Source organism: Alligator mississippiensis, chromosome 4 (assembly GCF_030867095.1).
Source record: "Alligator mississippiensis isolate rAllMis1 chromosome 4, rAllMis1, whole genome shotgun sequence".
Taxonomy (NCBI): domain Eukaryota; kingdom Metazoa; phylum Chordata; order Crocodylia; family Alligatoridae; genus Alligator; species Alligator mississippiensis.
The window spans coordinates 120,581,430-120,590,000 of NC_081827.1; the positions used below are offsets into that span (position 1 = coordinate 120,581,430).

Below are 8,571 nucleotides of genomic sequence, written 5' to 3' on the forward strand. Positions count from 1 at the left end.
AAAATGTTTGATCCTTCCTATATGATATAGGTAGCTATATAGGAGATGGGGGAAGCAGGTACAGAACAGCCAGCAGCACCTTATCAAAGGAGAAGGACCCCAGAAGACACTAGTCAGCTAACCACAATGTCCGGTGTGTTTCAGGTGAAGCTGAAAATATAAAAAGGTATCTGAAAATAGGTACAATGAAAGGAAACAAATAATACTTGACAAAAGCCTTGATCAAAAAGAATTATAATTTAAAGTTTTTCAAATGTTTGATTTATTCCAAACAACACTGAACCTTCCCCCCCCCCCCCCCCCCCAGTGTTGGGGGAAGGAGAGGAGGGAGGAGAAGAATGGTACAAATAGTCTTGATTAGGGAATAGGACTGATGGGTTAGGAGATCTGTAGTATGATCATGCAAGCTGCAAGATGCACTTTGTAACAGACTAAACACAGAGAAACAAATGCATTCAGGACCTCAAAAACTATCAGACACCAAGGCTAGGTACAGGCGTTCAAAAAGCCTAAGGTGGAATTGATGCAAGTGGCATGGTTTTAAGTACTACGCAGCATACTTTAGGTCTGTAGTGACCAGAACACACATTTACCCTTTGGTGAGGGGGGCAAATCTTAGACTGGAGTCTGCCATTTCTAAACCAGTTTATGTGCACCAAATTTTTGTTCTTTTACAGGTACAGACCAGTTTTCTATGCCAAACTTCTGTTTCATTACAGGTATAGACTGATTTCCAATCACTTTTACTGGTAAAAGTATAATGCCTGTACCTGGACCTACAGTCTATTCTTGGCTTTGCTTCAGACTTCCCATTTGACCTTGTGCATCTTACAAAGTTTCATTCTTTCCACCTCTTACCCCATCTCCATAAAACAGGGATAAGACTCACCTGTTGCACAGGTATACAAGAATGTTTATTTTAGTGCACGCAAAGTGCCAGAGTATTATTGCTATAGGTCTTCCTCATTACAAGTGAAAACCTCCCACAGAAGCATCATCATCATGTGCTAGATGCTCTAAACAAGGGGTGGGCAAAGTGGCAGATCTGGCCAGCAGCCAGACTCCATTTCTCAGCAGCCCCTGCCCACATTGCTGAGGTTGGTTTCCATGCAGATCCCAGTAGCAGCAGCAGTGCCATAGCAAGGGTGGGGGGGAGGAGTGGGAAGACCACCCAGATCGCAAAGCAATGGGGTGCTAACCAGGGTGGGGCACAGGACGGAGCTGCGAATAGCTCATTTGGGGGATGTGTGGGGGTGGGGAAAGGGTAGCTGCTGTGTGCACTCATGCGCAAGCATGGGGGGGGGTGCCCCCCGGATTTGTGCATGGGGAAAGGGTGAGCTGCTGCTGTGGGCTTTGCCCCAGGCACCAACTTTGTTGCTACAGTGCAGAGCCAGGGTTTCAATGGAGACTGGCTTAAGCAGTGCTGACAGGGCATACAGCTGGATGAGGAGCTGCTCTGGGGCTGGGACTGGCTGCAGTGGGGACTGTGGTCTGAAGCTGGGGCAGAGCCTCAATCCACTGCCAGCACACCCCTGCCTGAGGCATGCGGGCAGTGGATCGCAGCTCTGCCCTGGCTCTGGACCACAGTGTCACTGCTGTAAAATCCCAGCCCTGGAGCAACTCCCCGCCAAGCTGCGTGCCTTGCCAATGCACTGCTGAGGCCAGTCTTCATGGAAACCCTGGAGCTGCACTGTCATGGCACTGCCACTTCTGGTGTCTCCATGGAAACTGGCTGCAGTGATGTGGGCAGGGGCTGCTGGGAAATGAAGTCCTCCACAGGCCTGATCCAGCCTATGGGCCGGACTTTGCCAGCTCTTGCTTTAAACTCTGTAAGGAAAATAATAAATTTCTTCATCAAAAATAGTGCATTTGCCGAGTTATTGATTTGCTAGGATATGTTTGCCAGTAGCTCAGGAGGACATAACTGCAATACATCATTTTCCCAGTTGGTAGCAAATTCATATATCCAAATTTTGACTATTTAATCCACAGTCCCTTAGATTATTTTTGCAGGGTACTTGATTACTGGTATTGGTGGACATGGCCTAAAAGAACTACAAAAGACCTGTGCTTCCTTGTGTGGGAGGGGCAACCACATAACCCACAAATCAGACTATAAGGACAGGATGCAGTTCACAAGGTCAAAAGAAAGTATCCTGAAGAAGATACCAGGCCTCCAAGCCTAGATAATAGTTTGTCCTAGAGGCTGAAGTCCTCAGTATATTCTCAGGGATGTATGTGGTAGCTGTGTTGATCTGAGACAAAAAGAAATGCAAAAATCTAGAACTCTTGGTTCCAAAATGATACCTTTTATTAGACCAACTGAGACATTGCAAAAAAATTACCTTTTTCTGCAGGCTTTCGGGCTCATGTGCCCTTCACCAGGCTCAGGGAAAGTTCAGGATGGTAAAAAGTCCCCATATGTAGGAAATAAACTTCATTTTTGCACAGAGGAAGCAGAAGTTGGAAAAATGTGTCCCTCTGGATCCATGAGAGTCTCTTTGTGAGCTTGCTCTTTGTTGTGTAGATCAAGCAGGATTTCTTCCCTGGTGGTGTCAGATGGCAAGCAGGGAGATGTAGAAATCTGTACAAAAATGAAGTTTATTTCATACATATGGGGACTTTTTGTCTCGGACCAACATGACTACCACATACATCCCTGAAACATGGAAAATGCCGAATTTTAGCTGATCTTGGATTATAAACTTCATTGCTGAAAAACAAGAAAGACGTGTAAAAAATGAAGTTTATTTCCTACAGATATTTTTTCGCATTTCAATATATTCTCGGTATACATGGTAATCTTTGCTCCCTTCAGCTTTGACCTAAAAGGACAGTCCCTTGGTTTCTTCACTAGTTGGCAGTTGCTGAAGCTCATCATGAAGCAATGCTATGATAGTGATCTATTTAGGGCAGTAGACTGTTTTTAAAGACCATGGGTTCAAGACCAGGGTTCAAGCCCCTGTTCAGAATCAGATCATTATCTAGGTACCATGCTGTACCTGACAAATCTTTCCACCAAGAATTAATGAATGACTTTTTGTGGATTTTTTGTCAGAAAAGCTAAGTTCTGTCAAAAAAATCCTGTCGCCTTTCTACATCTCCATTTTCTTTATAAAATAGACTAAAAGAAAAACTTACTTTGCTTTAGGAAGTGCACTAAGGATTTAGGATGAATAGTAATATAACCATCAACTGATTTAACTGCTACAAAACAAGATGGAGCTGGGCTACAATCAAAGCATCAACCTTACTGCAAAAAGGCCCTATTTCATATTATTCAAAGACATCCATTCCCAGTAGTAGAAATCAACTGCAATGCTGCATGCTGCAGGGGGGTGCGGGGGTTCTCTTTCATTTTTGCTTTAGTATTTAACAGCTACTAGGATATTTGTTAAAATAAAACGTGAAAGCTGGACAACAAATATTTGTTGTAATAACAGCAACATTATAAAACTGATCAAGATCCTTCTTCCAAAGCAGGTTGTGCCTCTGTTTTTCTTGTTGAGTAGGAAATGGTCCCAAAGGATCTCCCTTTGGGAACTCTTGTCGCAGCACAAAATGAGTAACACGATTTATGTAGACACTGCCAGCTTCTTTTCCCTCTTAGATAGAAAAAGGCTTTATCTAGTCAGGTAATGTCACAATAAAATAGTACAGTAGAAATTTCATCACTGGATGGGCTAAGAGAGACAGATCACCCAATCTATATTTTCACAGGCTGTTTAAACGATATGCTGTGCTAGGATGGGAATGAACAGTAACAGGGGGGGGGAAAAGAAAATTGATACCACAACACAGCTTTTAAGCACAAAATTTCTTGGTGGATTGAAGATAATATTACCCAAGTTTGATAACAAAGGGGGGTGGGGAACAGGACCTAGTCACATGTTTATTGGATTTAATAGACTGGTTCTATAATCACTATTTTTCACTGACATTTCCAAGAACCACTCCATTGTTAGTATTTATTTGTGTACAGGCTTATATGTATAGTTCTTAGTAATGGGTACTTTCTAAAGAAAGGGGAAAATCAAGTTAGCAAAGCAACTTTAACCCTCTGGGCTAGGGACAGACTTTGAACATAAACCGGTTTAAGTGATCAGAAACTGGTTTAAACCTGTAACAGAACAGACATTCAGTGCACATAAACCAGTTTTAAACTGGCCAAAACCAGTGCGAGATAAACAGGGTTGCATGTAGTATCAGACTTAACTGATTTGACTAAAACCAGTTTATGCAATGTTTGTCCAAGACCCCTTCCTGTTTTAAGTTAAATCAGAAAATCCCAGCTTCCCAGCACGTTCCCTGGGCTGGGCTCTGCTCCAGAGACCTGGGCTGCCCCCTCCCCTCTGTTCTGTAGCCGGAGCAAGTGTGGGGCATGGCCAGACTCTGGCTTGCCATGGCCCCCGAAGCAAATTCCTCCCTCTGTCCCCTCTCCCCCCTGTGAACCACAGCTGGGGTTTGCCTGCCAGCTGCACCTCCATGGCTTTCCTGCAGGAAGGCAGAGACTGAGTTAATTCCTCCTTCTGTCCAGTTTGCCTACAGCTAGGCAGGGGATTAATTCTATAGTAGTCCTGGAGTGGGGGAGAGAGGCAAGCTAGTCCCCTGTATGGAGATCCAAGGCCTGCATCTGTGAGCCCAGAGTTAAGACTTGCAGGACCAGACTGAGAGGTGAGAAGTGTTGGCAAAGACCTGACAATTATCATACATGTGCAGGAGGTGGAGTTAAGGGAAGTTGCAGACAACTTCTGGCTGGAAGTTGCAGACCAAAGAATGCAGAGAGCTACATTTACATTATAAAGCAGAACCTGTAAAACCTAAACAAAGCCTTTCTGAATGCCTGGTTACAAGGAGATACTCTGCCCTCAGGGTTAGTAAGACTTATGCAAGGCTTTCTCTGGTCTTCCTGCTTTACATTTTAAGTTAGACTGAGTTGTGTATGCTGTGCGTTTTACTGGGCTGTATCTTAGCCCAGGTGAAGATTATTGGTAGTTCCCTGTTGTATGCTGTGCAAATTGCTGTGTTCAGTACCTGCTTGCTTCAGAGAAATGACATTTTTCCCATCCCCACTCCTTGGTATGGCAGCAGCTCCCCCCCAACCCCGGCCATCCAGGCTGGTGGCTGGCATCCCATGCATCCTGCTAGCCCTAGCTGGTGCCTAGCCATGCCCCCTCCATTCCAGCAGGGAGGGGCGAGTGCCTTGGAGGGTCTCTCTCTTCCTCCTCCCCCCCCCCCCTTTGGCAGTGACTGGCAGGCATGCTTCAGCTCCCCCCAGCTTCTCTCTCATTCTAGCATGATAATACTTCACATGTAAACCAGCTGGCCCATCCTGGACTATAGTCAGTCTATAACAGTGGTGCTCAACCAAAATATGCCAAGAAGAACTCTCAGCCTTTTTGATTTATTGACAAATTTCTGCATACTTCTGTATCTGCAAAACTGTAGTAATACATTTTACATCAAAGTCTTATAAATACTCAATTGTCATGTATTTTGACATTTATGATACTGAGCCACACCTTTTAGCCTTACCTTTCCACGCTCCACCCCTTCCCCCCAGCAAAGAATACTTTTGCAACAGAGAGAGAGCTTTTCCCTCCAGTCATAATGGTAATGTTCTACTATATTTATCAGTTTCAAGTAGAGGTGGGCATGCATACATTTGCAATGAGAATAAATGTGGGGGGAGGGGGGAAGAAACAATTGTATCATCATCATCTGTAGAGAGATTTTATTTATTTTTAACTAATGTTTATACGTTCCCTTCCCACAAAAAGTACAAACTGATCTAAAATGAAATTATAAAAAAAAGAAGTTACTAGTCTCAGCCAATTCAAGCAGCTATTGTGACTGACGTTATCTTTGCTTTTCAAAATTTTTGAATAATTCTTTCATTCTATCCATTATAAAAACATACATGTTCACGAAAAAAACAACAGCCATATTTTGGTAAGTGCATAAAATATTTATGCCTTTCAATGTCCCTACTATCCTTTACTTTCTCTACCTAAAATTCATATGAATATACAAATTTAAATGCATCTTATGACAAAACAACATGCAATGAACTTGTACATCACCAAGAATCCTTGTCGGGCACATGCTGCAAATAGCTATCACTTTAAAACCATTCATACTGGTAATACTTGTCCCAAATTTGACAGCCAAGTAAAAAATGCAACAGTGTTGTTATCAATCAACATATGCAAATGCTTTCATGACAGTTCCAGCTATATAACAGTTACCACCAACACATATATTGGTTACCACATTTCTTTATTATTCTCAATATATTCCAAAAATCTCTTTCATTTTCCAGAAGAGTGTAAGGGAACAGTAGCCTACAGGGTAGATTCAATATCTTCCACTTTATTAAAGCTTTTTATCATACACCAAAAAAAATTTTCACAGGACCTCTGCCTCTCTAACTAACACTATGAAGCAAAGAAGACTTACCCCAAATGCACCTTTCCTATAATCCAGAAGGAGAAGAACCAGAGACATAGCCCACTAAGGAGTTTGACAAGAGAAGAGTTCTTATGTGGAAGGTACCTGGGGTTGGGGGTGGGGTGGGGAGGGGCTGGAGTCCGATTCCACCTTCCCCTGCCCCTAAAAACCCAAATCATCACATACATTAAAAACCCTAAAAGTGGACAGCATCAAATTAGTATAAAATGCTTTATGCTGGTATAGATAATTCTTGAGTTGCTGTGGTGAAGCACTTAGTGTATTCCTGTTTAACTCAGGAAAAAGAGAATCTGGCCTTACAAGCCTACCTTTACACAAGGTTAACACAGAATTTTTCATCAATTTAGCTACTTATAAAAAAGGAAGTCTCTTGTTGCTGTATGATGGAGGTTATATACAGGATGAAGGTATTTATGCCAAGACCTTCAATGCACTGGCGGATCTAGATGTTTGAAAAGGTGTGGGGGGGGAGGGGAAATATTGTGAGGTGCATCACCACACAGAAAACAATACTTTTTATTTTCCAGTCAAACAAACTACAAGCTTTACTAGTATACCAGGGGTCTAGGACTGTATTATTCAGTTTCAAATGGAAGCAGAAACAAATATAATTTCATTGGAATGACTGAAAAAAATCTGCAGGGCTGTGAAATAAGAGCTTCATTGCCAGGAACAGTTAACATACAGAAGAAATGCAGAACAAAGGATAGTTTGAATGATGGAACCATGACCATTAAAAAGAAGAAAAGGTCATTAAGGTCTGTGGAAAAAAGAGTTTAGAAGGGGTCAGGTAGATTGCAATGAGCCTCAAAGTCAATGGACTCCCTCAATACTGCCTGACTAGAACTGTTGCTGCAGTCACTGCCAGGCAATTGATTTCAAATGTTGGAGGGAGCAAGAATCAAAGGGCAGTGAAAATGTACCACTACACCCCCTTCCCCCACACCTGCTCTAATCTGTTCTTTACAGTAAGGACCAGACCGGTCTTATGATGGAACCTCAAAGTTCTCATACTGGGCAAAGACTGAGAGAGTGACTTGTCAGAGACATCTTGTAAATCACCAATTTTAAAATAATTAATTAAAACAAAATAGTCATTTGTATTACTACTTAACTATGTATATAATATTTTCTATTTCAGTGGCAACAAAACTGGTTGATCCATCATGTCCAATCATGAAGCAGACTGCAGTACTACAGGTCCAAATCTTGTAAGGTACTACGTTTCTTCCAACTTTAGTGGCTTTTATGAAAATATAGAATTCTCAGCTCTTACCTAGTTCAGGCTCTGAACTTCTCAGAGCCATTACTGACATAAAGCAGACTTCTTATTCAGACAGAACTCCTAATTTTTAATTCTAATGAGTAACATGCGACTTTGGTCACCATTGCCAGGAATATGACAGAATGTACATTAGGCAGGTATATTTTGGACTTCTACATTTTTACTTACCATACGTACTTCCTAACTCTACCAGAATAAAATCTATACCTCAAAATAACTTTAAACAACACAATATCTGAACTTCATACCAGAAGGCTATTAAATTACTGAATAGTAAATTAATGCTGTTTATTAATAGCAATATTTTGCTTGCATAGAACAAGTTCATTTTTTTTTTTTATTGACTAATGAATTCAAAACTGGAACTTTAGATTTCTCTCCATCTCAAAAGTTCAATGAAAAACAAACATTAAAAAGGTCCTTCCTGAAAATCTCAGCCATATACCACTTTGTTAACCAATAACCGAACTGGAGGGAAAGCAGATTGACCTTTCATATCCAAATATATTGATCTGAATCTTATTAGCATCTGCTAGGAAGGGAAGAATGACTTTATAGTTCAAAGTGGCCTAAAATTTACTCTCAAATTACCTTGTGTGTATTTTCAAAAATGAATATCTTCCTCAGGATTTCATATGTTGATTTAAGATTTAAGTGAGAGGGTCACTGAGTTAAAGATTAACAGGGGAAGCATTGCTCTGCATGTAGTTAAATGAGAAAACTTTCATCCAATAGAATTTGGTTGCTCTATTTTCAGTTTTCTTGGGGCTTATTTGAACATATGTATAATACCCTAAGCAAGAAACCTAATAGTC

General features: G+C 41.4%; 2 long non-coding RNA genes across 2 annotated transcripts in view; one reads left to right on the forward strand and one right to left on the reverse strand.

Annotated features, from left to right (window-relative positions):
- Positions 1-8,571, reverse strand: part of LOC132250184 (uncharacterized) — a 51,775-nt gene that overhangs the window by 18,886 nt on the left and 24,318 nt on the right. The window lies entirely within an intron of this gene.
- Positions 6,329-8,571, forward strand: part of LOC109283638 (uncharacterized) — a 19,071-nt gene continuing 16,828 nt past the window's right edge. Inside the window, exons 1-2 of the long non-coding RNA XR_002090886.2 lie at positions 6,329-6,551; positions 7,613-7,687. This is a non-coding gene — a long non-coding RNA (uncharacterized LOC109283638). The remainder of the gene's footprint in view (positions 6,552-7,612; positions 7,688-8,571) is intronic.